Source organism: Dermochelys coriacea, chromosome 1, assembly GCF_009764565.3.
Source record: "Dermochelys coriacea isolate rDerCor1 chromosome 1, rDerCor1.pri.v4, whole genome shotgun sequence".
NCBI lineage: Eukaryota > Metazoa > Chordata > Testudines > Dermochelyidae > Dermochelys > Dermochelys coriacea.
Genome location: NC_050068.2, coordinates 56,591,838 through 56,604,529, shown reverse-complemented (window position 1 = coordinate 56,604,529; position 12,692 = coordinate 56,591,838). Strand labels below are relative to the sequence as shown.

At 41.5% G+C, this 12,692-nt stretch overlaps 1 long non-coding RNA gene across 2 annotated transcripts in view; it reads left to right on the top strand.

Annotated features, from left to right (window-relative positions):
* The window catches only part of LOC119846115, a 48,474-nt gene extending 36,072 nt beyond the window's left edge, over positions 1–12,402 (top strand). The window contains exons 3-4 of one of the 2 annotated variants that reach the window (XR_005289765.2): positions 9,874–9,982; positions 10,211–12,356. This is a non-coding gene — a long non-coding RNA (uncharacterized LOC119846115). Of the gene's footprint in view, positions 1–9,873 lie in introns of both variants that reach the window. The other variant, XR_006277700.1, reaches the window with a different exon arrangement.
* Positions 12,403–12,692: the final 290 nt, after the last annotated feature.

Sequence of the window (12,692 nt, the reverse complement as noted above, 5' to 3'; positions counted from 1 at the left end):
CTCCTTACTGAAGCATAGCAAATTTCAGAGCTCCGGGGTGCAGAGCTGACAGCATCATGCTACATATACTGCGTAAATACCATACATAGATTTTCATGCCTGCAAGAGTTAATGAAGAATTAAGTGAATTATTAAAGAGCTAGAGATGAGGATGAGAAACAAGGCTTTGGTACATTACTCAGCTGTTTGGTTTATCTAATTGCTTAGGTTTTAAAGCATATTAGATGTAACGTTTAGGGAATCATCACAGTATTTTATCATGCCTTACAGTAGGTGAAGAGTGAAGATTTAAATTTGCAGTAATTAATAGGTTGCGTGGGTTCATGGAAGGCCACCAAAGGCAGAGAAAGTTAGGGGTTAGTGCTGCTCTAAGCAGGTGTCACCATGCCTGCAGCTGCAATTTCAAGCAGGCTTATTTTGAATATGAAAACGTCAAGGAGGGAGGCAGAATGTTTTACTAAAAGGGGGAAGGAAGAGGAGGGAGGCCTGTGCAAAACTTTCTCAAAGGAGTTCAGTTATAATGTAATTGTTTGAATCTGTTTAAGGTTTGTAGAGCAGTGGAAGAGTTTTCCAGTTTTCTTTACTCTTCTAATGATGCTTCTAAAACCGTAGTTATTGCAAGAGATCAGAAATCTTAGACATAGTCTGTGGACCCCCAAGGGTCCACAGACCACAGGTTGAAAACCACTGTACTACTCAATGTGAGTAAGGGTTGCAGAATCTGACACTTGTATAGTAATGTCAGCATGAAGGGTACTTAAACATATAGTTCAAAGGAGTTTACAATCTAAGTATTGGGGCCAAATTCTCAGCTGCTAATTTCCAACAGGTCTGCACTTCCATTTGAAATTTTTAGGAGTCCGCAAATGAAAGGTTGAAACCACTGGAGTAGTACATACTCAGATGAGTAGCCCTACTGATGTCAATGGGACTGCTCATTTGAGTAAGTGCTCATCAGTGTGAATAAATATTGTAAAATTAGGCACAAAGTTAGTAATAATAATAAATTGTACGTATGATTTTGTTAAGTATTTTACTTTTAGTTCAAAGTCTTCAAATGTAGAAATACAAGTAAAATGCAGCAAACCATGTTTGGAAAAAAATGCAAAATGTCCTCTTATAAATATTCATCTGTACAATTATATTTTCTATCTCTATATCTATACACAAGCACACATATAATATTTTTAACTAGATAGGAAAATCTTACTCATCTCTGTAGAAAAACAAGGTAGAGATTTTAACCAGGGCCTGAATTTGAGACTGGGTGATATTTGTGTGTGTGTGTGCATGTGCAGTTTGTCAAGATGCTCTGGAAAAGGCTATGGTTTGGCTGACTAAACTGTGGAGTGATGTGTAGTGATAAAAGTGCTCAGGGGAATTTTTGGGGCACCCAAGAGCAAAACGTACATCACTGCGTGGGTGTTCTTCTTCTTTTTTTTTTTTTTAAAGACATTTTTCACTTTTTTTTTTTATTTAAAGTTTTTGAGCTTGCTGTCAGTTTATGCCACATGCTAGAAAGTTTACCTCTAATTCCCCTCACAAAATGTAGTGCATTACAACTGAACACAGGCTTGCTGAAGTACAAGACAGATTTTGGTTTGGATTGCCTGTTTTGATTGCAGTTTTGATACAGATTTTTGCCCTGAAATCTACCAGATGACAGCACATTTGGACACTGACCATAAAATCGGTGAGCACACAGCTAAATTGGGATATGCACCACTAGTTATTTGCAAAACGTTTTGCGTAGCAAACGGTCTAGAGGCGAGAGCTTCAGTGAGCTGTGCATCAGTTTCAAGTTCTTGGGAACAAAAGTCCTGCTGAGCTCATTGTGAGCTGACTGCCACACACCCTTTCGGATAATCATCCAGCCAAGGAACTGCTGCTGCTGCATGAATACTCTGAAAATGACCTCAAAGAATGGCAGTCTGCATTGAGAAAGCACTATGGGCCTGATCCTGAGAAGTGCTGAGTCACCTCAACTCCTATAGATTTCATTGTGAGTTAAGGGTGCTCAGAACCTCCAAGTGATTCTTAGACTCACACTGGGTCAGGACCCCAAGAAAGTTTTCATTTAAAAATATTTCTGTAGACTGGAGTTGGAAAACAGGGAATTAGGTTGTGATTCTGTTGCTTTAAAAATACATATGTGATGTGTTATCTTTCTAGAATAATTGCTTCTCTGGATATCTGAATGTGTGGGGGAGGGTTCAGCCGATATAACTGTTTCTGCTCTTAGACGTGTGTTATTGACTACCATGATAGTTTGACCCTCCTGGAAATTTCAAGATTTTTCCCAGCTGGAAGAATTTTCAGCATGTTTATGGAGTTAGATCTGGGGCTCTGGTTAGCTGGTGAGAACAGCACGCTGCAATACAGATTTGGAATCAGGGAGGCACAATCTCCCCTGCTGCTCACTGCCCATTGAAGGGGCACAATCAGCTCCATCAGTTGCTCCTAGCAGTGTGCTGGCCCTGCTCAGCAGGCTGGTATGGTAGAGAGGAGGGAGGGTCATCATAACGTCCTTTCTCTCCCATCTTGTCCTACCACAGTTTCAGGGCCCTGTTTCCTGGCGGGAGAGGAGGAAATGAGGAATCTGAGCTGGTGGGGAATGCAGGGGCGGGTCTTGTGAATGGCACAAGGAGTGAAAAGATTCTTGCTCACCTTTTCTGCCCTGGCAGGGCTGCTCAGGAGCCACTCACAAGCTATGTCTTAATTTTGTGTCACCTTGTTAAGATCTGGCTCTTATTGCTCTTCCTGGAATTCCAGATCACTGTTGGCAACTCTCCCAATTTTATCGTGAGTCTAGTGATATTTGAGGTTTTCTTAAAGCTCCAGCTAGTGATTATGTAGGAATTTTTCATTTTTTGAAAAACAGCAAGCTTCCAGCCCTCATGGTTGAAGTGTGGAGCTTGATGACATGACCCCCTACAAGCTCAAAAACCAGAAAGTAAATACCCACTCCTCCCAATTATTTTTAGTCTCATGATTTTTTGGTGCCTGATCCATGAATTTTGAATGCTTGGGGCTGGCAATGCTGTAACATCAACAAGAATTTTATGCATTGAGAGACCAGAGGCCCTTAAATAGAAGCCAGAATGGTATTTTTTGGACAGGAGCAGGAAGGCAAAGGAAACAAAGTCCTTGGGACAAATTCTACTTTCTTAAAACTTTTGCCCTGCTGACTGGTTTTTAGCTCTGTGCAGAATTTGTGTCCAAGTAGGAACAGGAGTATTTTAAAGTATGAGCAAACAACTGTCCTGAGACTGGTGGGATTCACAAAACTTTTTTTAACTTATTAAAAGGGTGAGATTGTCTTCCAGGTAGTGTTTTCTTACCTCTCTGATACCGATCTTTAATCTGCTAATCTTTAAAATGAAAACATTTGTTTCATGTCACCAAGAACTGTGTTGCAGCACATAGTGGTTTATATGGTGCTGTGAGCATTGTCATACTGAATACAGTAGAACATATTGTATCCTGTAAAGTAACGGAGCTAGCAAACACCACAAGGTAACAGCATAGTAAAAAAACAAGGTTCTCAGTTCCCTTTTTTACATAGACTTTTGGGTAGTGACATAGAAACATTTAAGATGAAATCAGATTATCTTGTGTTTTTCTTTTCTTTCTTTTTAAGTCTCAAACCATTTAAAAGCTTCTCCTTTTCCTCAGTCCCTGCCATAGTGCTTTGTGGGAGAGTGTGGGCTTGAAACAGCTTTCAGTCACTGGCATGTTCTAAATATGTATCAGTGGTGCATCTGGTTTTAGCAGGGCAGGCTGACTCAAAGCATTTTGTTCTCCGTCCCACTGCCACACAATTCATATTACAGTAAAGAAATATTTTTATGAGAGAGATTACACAATAAAAAGGGGGAAGCAGCATAGTCCAGTAGAAAGGGAGTCAGGACACCAGGTCTCTATTTCCAGCTCTTCTACTGTCTAATTCTGTGACCTTGGATTAGTCACTTAACCCTGTCTCTGCCTCAGTTTCCCGTATGGCATTATGGGGCTAAGGATATTTACCTACCTTTGTAAGGCATCCTGAATGCTAATTATATTAATAAACCTTTTCTGTCATGACCACTCATGATGGTGGGTCAGTTCCTGCAATTTTTACATTTTATTGGTTTCCTTAATGCCTATTGTCATGGAAGCAACGTGCTTTTGTTACACAGATTAAAATACATCAAAACCAGTTAATAAATGGTAAACAAAATGAACAAGTTTTTGCAGTAGGCCCTTAATGTCACTAGATTTAGGCTCTGACAGGCAATCTCCCTCACAATCTGATAAAGCTTTTGTCACTGCTCTCTCAGGTTGTGACCTCTTTTCATCTGATCCTGTAACTGTGGTGGCAGTGTTTGCGTCTAACCCGTCACAATTCCTGCTTTATGCAGTTTTCCTGCTCTAGAGCCCATTCCATCTAGTGCTTCTCTCACCTTCCCCTCAGTGTGGCTATATTGCATCTTGCTTCTTGTGCCTCTCCTCCTCTTCCTCCTCGGGGTTGACTCCTTGGTCTCTCTCTTCCAATACTGATGTCTGCCTCTCCATACCCTTCTCCCAGGCAACTTACATTTCTGTGACTGAAACCCATATACAGGAGGGGCCACAACTGGAGTTGTTATCCTTTGGATGAGATATAAAACTGAGGTCCTGTGGTCATAAGAAATAATGTGGCACTTTTCCAAGAGCCAGGGATGTTGCCCCTTTGTTCAAATTCCAGGTTTTCAATTCCGTTCTGCCGACCCAAATTCCCCCCACATTTTCAAAAAGATAAAAACATTCTTCTTTACTCCCTGTCCCTTGCACAATATTGCAGTATTTAAAGTCTGCTGTATCTCACCTCAGTAGTAGCTGCACTTCATTGGTAGATTAAATTATTTCTGTACTGTCTTTACGCTCCTTTGGATTGGATAGTGCTATGTACAAATAATTATCTCCTAGCAATTTGGAGTAGGTATTGCACTGGTGGATTGCTCACTGATTTGGACTTTTTTTTTGGCTGAGGCATCAGTATGAAAACAGGAAACAATGTGGGAAATGTTAATAAAACTTGCCAACAACAGCTCTGAAGGTGTTTGATCCACCACTCAAGTGTACATAACTATTACAGGATGAGGAAACAGGAAATATGCTAAGGGGAGGAGATGAGAACAGAAGAATAAAAAGAGAGAGAATGAACTTGAAAGATTCCAAGTTGATATTTCTGAAGTCAGTTGGCATGCAATAGACTATAATCAGAATATACAATATCTCACTTAGGTGCTATGCATGTAAACTACAAAGAGCCATAATTAAGATCCATCAGCAATAAATTCCATCTGGCCTCTGAATATGAGATCAGGTCATTGTTAATAAATATGAAAAAAGATTTGCTATTGTGCTTAGTTATTTTAATATTATCAAAGCAGATTGACCCTCTTATTTATGTTGCTTCAAACCTTGCATTTGTTAAGAGTTTGAATTACCTAAATGTCCTTGTGCTACTTTCTCTTTTTATTAAAAAGGACATTTTCATGCTGTGATCACTTTCTGTCTCAGTTCCCCTCCCCTCCATTCCCTGCTTGTGCTCTTTCAAAAGAATCTGAGTGAGAAAAAAGTCCCCTCTTTTTTTTCTGAAGCATTATAATGTAGTGGGGTTACGTGCCTACTTCCCTCGTGACTCACTGAAACATAGTCTATTGAATGTGTTAATTTTAAATGGATTGTGCAGAGAGGAGACACAGGTTGATTTGGAAATAACAATGAGAATCAACACTTATATCACCTTTTAATCTCAAAGCATTTAAAAAAGGTTTTAATTATGATCTGCACTTTACTGGTGAGGAAATTGATGCACAAAGTTTAAGTGTTGTCAAGATCACACTTTAAGTTAACGGTTTCAGAGTAGCAGCTGTGTTAGTCTGTATTCGCAAAAAGAAAAGGAGTACTTGTGGCACCTTAGAGACTAACAAATTTATTTGAGCATAAGCTTTCGTGAGCTACAGCTCACTTCCGATGAAGTGAGCTGTAGCTCACGAAAGCTTATGCTCAAATAAATTTGTTAGTCTCTAAGGTGCCACAAGTACTCCTTTTCTTTTTAAGTTAACGGTGTAGCTCAGGTCTTGTGACTTTCAGTTTAGTGCTCTATCCACTGGACTGTACTTTTTCCCATGGTCTGTAGCTCCACGAAGAATTATTTTCTAATGTATATCCATTACTGTCTTCTCTCCAGTATGCCTGTTATGGCCCTTGGGCCTTTAAAAACTGAGAGCAGTAGGTCATGTGACCGACTGGAAACTGGATATAAAGCTTTTTTGCCTTGTAGGGAAGGGGAGAAAATAGGAGAAGTCTAGGGTCAGGGAAGGACCCACCGTGGGGCCCAGCTCAGTAACCAGGAAGGGTTAAGAAAGGGGAAGGCTATATGGGTCCCCTTCCCAGCTGTGGAAAGTAGGAAAGGTTCCTAAGTGTCTTGAATTATTTAAAGCCTTTGTATCTTCTGTTGATTAAGCATTGTGGACTTAAACGTCAGCAGGTGAGATTTATTGGGTTGCCCTGAGTCAGGTTGCCAGGTGTCCAGTTTTTGACTGGAACACCTGGTTGAAAAAGGGACCCTGGCAGCTCTGGTCAGCGCTGCTGACTGGGCCGTTAAAACTCTGGTTGGCAGTGCAGACAGTCTCCCTTCCTGGCTCGGCATGGGTCTTGGGAAGTGGCAACGTGTCCCTCTGGCTTCTAGGTGTAGGGGTGGCCATGGGGGCTCAGCGGTGCCCCCACCCCAGTGCCGACTCCGCAGCTCCCATTGGTCAGGAATTGCAGCCAATGGGAGCTGCAGGGGTGGCATCTGTGCGCAGGGGCAGCATGTGCCATGCAGAGCCCCCTGGCCGCACATCTGCCTAGGAACTGGAGAGACATGCTGCCCGCTTCTCAGGAGATGCCTGAGGTAAGCGCTGCCCAGAGCCCGCACGCTTCCCCGCCTCCCCTTCTTCACCCAAACCCCCTGAGCCCCCTCTCAGATCCAAACTCCCTCCCAGAGCTCGCATCCCCTCCCGCACCCCAACCCCCTGCCCCAGCCCGGTGAAAGTAAGCGAGGGTGGGCGAGAGCGAGTGATGGGAGGGGGGATGGAGTGAGTAGGGGCAGGGCCTAGGGGAAGGGGAGGGGTGGGGCCTCGGGGCCGGGCTGGGTGCAGGGCAAGGATGTTCGGTTTTCTGCAATTAGAAAGTTGGCAATCCTAGGCCCCTGACTAATGAATCTGCCCAATGGCTTACAATGCTTCTTTTTCTTCATCATTTAGATAATTCTCTAGCACACTGGTAGCTTGAGAACCCCGCTGATGGATTCTGGTATGCTTTGGTCTCCTTTAACTTTTAGAATGGATGTAAGTTAATGCAGTAAAATAAGTGGACAAGAGATACGTGACATTATTTGGATGAAAGTGTATTAATAAGACTGACCACAGAATGACTGAAGAGGTGCAATAAAACATATATAGATAAACAGAAGTTCATGCAAAACTTGCATAACCTTTTATCTCTTTATCTATAGATCTATGTACATGTTGCTTCTGTCCCAGGAGTTTCCTGAATGCAGATTTCTAATGACGAGAAACCTGTTGCTTCTTTTGATGCTCTTCCTGGATTTGTTAAAATTTTGTAACTTATAAAAGAATTTTGATTACCATGACATGAATATGAATACCTGTACATGTTGTCTTCCATATATACTTAGCATTTCAGTCAGTTATGCAGGAAGTGAATGATGACTGATCTAATTTAAGCAGCCCACCCAGCATTGTGATTGTGTGTGTGTGTGTGTGTGTGTGGCAGCCCGCCCAACATTGTGTGTGTTCATTGTATACCCAATCCTTTTCAATTGCAACACATTGTTTATTGACACAACTGTCTGGTAAAATTTTAAATAAGCCACAAATTAAAATGATACCACAAAACCTGCTAAATGCAATTCTTGTAGAGAATTGGGTTCTTTTAAAACACTTTTTAAGATCTACTGATGAAAAGTGGTAGATATTATTACTATTATTATGATTTTATTCAAGACATTAGTATAGGCTTTAATATGCCTAGTCTCACTACCTGATATCTATGTAATGCTATGTGCAGTCTAATAATCTTTATCTTGGTATACAGTATCCTGATGGGGAAGGCTTGCTTTGATTAAAATGCACTAGCTGACTTATCTCCCACTACTTAAAAATTTAACACATTAAATTGCCCTTCTTTTAAATTTGTGAGCATCACTGCCAGCTTCACATGACTTGTCTCTAAAATGTTTTAATTTTCTGCTATGTTAGACCTGGTCACAAATTGCCAAGTTTCCCACTAAACTCACTGATGTCTCATCTGCTCTTTGGCCTGTCAGGTTACAGTAGGTACGGCCTTGGATGCTTTTCCATTTTTTTTTTAAAGCCAAGAATTATGAATTCTGTGTATTGTCTAACTGTGAAGCAGCCTTTTTATAGAAGATGAATTGTTCCGTGGCACAGTCTTCCCATGTATATTTGTCTGTTCATTGGATAAAGGTTGTTGGAAGCAGAAGAAATCACATGATGCTACAATATCCCATAGTTTTCTGTCCAGCATGTTACTGAGTGGCAAAAACAATGCACTAACCCTGGCACTAGCAGCAGGAGGCTGGCAGACAGGGTAGATAAGGGAATGAAAGAGAGAGAGGAAAAAGAAGCTGGAATCTGATGTTTTAAAATTCATTCGCGCCCCCCTCAAAGGAAACAATCACTCAGTCACTGAGAGGATGATCCAGGCCACCTCCAAGAAATGAGCTTGTAAGGGTGCAAAATCTTTTGGTGCTGTCAATTTTGTTTAATAACTTTTAACATTATTTATAATGGGCCGGACCCTCAGGTGTGCTGAGCACCTGCAACTCTTTTTAATTTAGTGGCAGTTGCAGATGTTTGGCCCCTCTCACAGGATGAAATTTGCTCCTGTGCAGAAGAATACAAGGCCTGTGCCCCAGGTAAGTCGCATTTAAGCCCTTGGGGCCTTGTGCTGTCCCACTGTACAGGGTGAAATTTGCCCCTGGGAAGCCAGTTAGGATGAAACAAGAACTTGCCAAAGCTAGGCACATTGGAGTCTGCCAAAAGCCTATAAAAGGCAGCCACAATGAAATGGCTGACAAATTGCTGATTCTGGCAGTCCATCCTTGGAACACAGAAGGGAGGCTGAGGCTGAAACTTCTGCATATGCAACTGAGTAGATCCTGGCTCTGGGACCCCTTTGGCATGGGTCAAAGAAAGGCAGGTGGGTTTAGGTTCTGGTGCTGCAAGTTTGCAAAACGTATAGCAAAAGCTGCACTGCTCCAAGCTTTCCCTGCCCCTAATCACTATACAAAACACACACACATGTAACTGTTTTATATAAGTGGTTGTCTTTAAAAGTGCTGTCAGCCCGTGCTACCCAGCTGTGATGCTTCATCCTTCCATGCAACCTTCCTAATTAAAATGGGATCAGAAGGGTGAAATGAAGATCCTGTAGTGATAGGGAAATAGTATGGCCTGATTCTCCTTTACGCTGAGGTCCACTTACACTCTAGCAATATAAAGGGGCCTTAAGGTGGGGTTCATAACTCTTTAATCCATTTTAAGTCCCCTTTTCCCTGTGTAAGTGAGAATCAGGCCTGTGTGTTACTGCAGTATCTCCCTCTGACTGTTGTGAGATTCTTTCTGAAAAACAAGGAAGAGCCCTCTGAGTGTAAGTGGGAATGCTTGCTTTAATATATCTTGAGGCTACATAGAAGTGAGATCCAGATTTTTCAGGCACTGTAGCCCTTTTGTGGCCACTGTTAGACACTGGACACTCCCTCCTGTTTGATGGTGATGTGGATAATAATGAGTTTGTCATTTGTCTCTTACATTCCAGCTTTCCTCCCACCCGCCTTTGAGTACTACCCTTACACTGCTGTGATTACGTGGACCTGGCAAATGCCACAATGATCTAAGAATGTGACACATCAGGATTCCGTGCTGAGGTAACTTTTTCCAGTTGTCCCTTCTCATATATTCTGTCTCAATACTTTTTCAGCCATTGTCTACTCTTTGAATATTTTTGCCTCTCACACTCAGATGCAAAACCATGTTATAGGGCAGATGCCCCAAGGAGTATACCATGTGGCTTTGTTTTGAATATGGTTTGGTCCACACAAAAAAACCCAGAACCCTGCTACCCTTGTAATTTGAGTCTGTTATTTCTGATAAAGGGCAGTCATGGATGTTTACCTATATGGACGCTATTTGAACAGTTACCTTTTTCTGCTGGTACTATGCAACTATTCATTAGAAAAGAGATTCGTAGAGGATGTGAACGAAGTGCATAGAATTCTGAGAGAAGAAGGTGGATGGTACAAAACTATTCAGTAGGTGAACGGGCTCCACATCAAGAGAGCACAAACAAACTGGAGCTGTGAAAGAACTGGTCTCTGAGGGTATTCAGAAGAAATTCCTTTACAAAGAAGGTAATTCACATCTAGAACCAATTGCCAAGGTTGGTAAAAGAAGTGATAATGAAATACATTTCTAAATAATGGGACAAGGAATTACAAGAAAAAACATTACATAATACAAAGTACAAACCATTACTAATATGTGGATTGACCTTGATGGTCATCTTTGATGCTGAAGGTCTTAATCCTGTGAGTCCTTGGACAGTGTTCATTTGGATGTGCAAGACTGATGCAAATAAGTGCCAGCTATGCATAGGTCAAGTAAAGTTATGTGCCAAGTGGAAACCTCTGCACTGAGGAAGTAGTTGGTCTCAACCCACCTCTGCATTTACTCTTTGACTTTTAATTTGGAATATGAAAAGGGGCAGGATGTGAACAGAGAATGAGCACGTCTGAGAAAACATGGTTTTAAGTGTGGTCTTTGTCATGCTAAAGGGGTACCTAGGCGTTATTCCTGCTAATAGGCCAGAACAAACTGGCAGTCATACAGCAATGTTCTGGTCAGCTTTCTCTGCCTTCTCTGTCCTGCAAAAATCACTTGTGGCCATGCTCTTGTAGACACAACACTCTGCATCTGCACTGTATAGATTTGAAGCCTAGAATGTTCCTACATTGTGGTGACTGAGCTGGTCTCTACAGCCTTAAAGTGGAGCTCCTTGTGTCCATTCAACCATCCTGACTCCTTTAGAAGGAGAAAATTCCTTTTTACCTTGTATCTCAATTTATCATTTTCTGTGATGTCAACAAGACAGTAGATAAGACCAGCTGACATAATTTAACTCTTTGACAAAGTCCCTCATAAGAGGCTATTTAAGAAAACTAAGTAGCCATAGGGTGAGAGGAGGTGAAGTTCTGTGCTGGATTAGAAACTGGCTAAGGGAAAGAAACCAAACAGTAGGAATAAATGGCCATTAACACCCTGGCAGAATTTTAACCAAGGGGTGCTCCAGGGAACTGTAGTAGGGCCCCAGTTTGGAAAAACTCTGAGAAAGGCAGAAGGAAACATGGAGCAGCAGTGAAATCTACCAGTTTTTTCAGGGGAGTTTTCCAAATGATTCTCAGTCTACCATATGGTATTAAATGAAGCTGCTTACTTGCATGTGTAAGCCAGAAAAGCCATAAATGAGCCATACACTTATAGGGATACCACGGTGGCATGAGGTGTTTTGGTAATGGAGTTCCAGAGACTAGTACCCCCCAAAATCAGGCTGTATGATCGTATATGACCAGGGGAAAATATGACATAAGGATGAGGAGAAAGCCAAGTCCTGGGAGGTAGAGCCAGGATGACATGAGATATATCTGGCCCCATCATTTTATTTGCAGTCAGAAGAGACACAAATATCCAGTGGTTGTAAAGACAAGAGGAAAGGCTGGGTTAAAGTAGAGTACTGCAGAGGGCATCTTGGAGATGCTTTGAGAGGGACTGTGCATACTGCTGCCAGCAACCACTTGGAGATACATGGAAGACAGAGGTTTGGATGCAACATTCCAAAGTTATTGCATTACAAACAGAGAAATGCCATCAAGTTGAGAGTCAGACCTCACTTCACTTGGCCACTGTGCCAAAAATCCTGGTTGTTGATACTTCTGGAAAAGAATCTTGCTTCATGTGAAGCTTTCAGACTAACAGACTACTGTTAAAGTCAATGTGGATTATTTCGGAAGGGCGTTGACTAAGGATTTCATTATTTGGGAATAAGAAGGCAGTTTTAATGTCAATTTGGGAAAGATATTAAATTTTAATAGTTGAGGATTGCTATTTAATTAAATGAAATAATCTTAGCTACTTGAATAAAATCTAGTGGCAAGGAAACAATTTTTTTAGACAGCGTAAAAGTTATAAACTAGACTTGTTTTAAACAGTTCTTGCGCACAAACTCTGTTAATACTGTGGAAACAAATATGGATAAATCCTTTCTTTTGTCTAATACAATAAAGGTACTTGCAAATATTTGTTCTTCTTTGAGTAGATGGATTCGTGTTACTGTATTCCACTTAGGTGTATACATATCCAGTGTAGCAGAACCAGAGAATTTCGCCTAGTAGTATCTGTAAAAGGATGGCACTCATGCCTCATGGCTATCGCCCTCTCCCTGGCTATAAGAGGTGCTGCCACCCTGGTCCCATCCTCAGTTTCTTTTTACCACCTGTGGCTGGAGTCAGAGCTCTGTGTAGTTTTTCACTTCACAATCCCTCTATTTTAGTGACTTTTCTAGTTTGTATATTGTTCATTAGT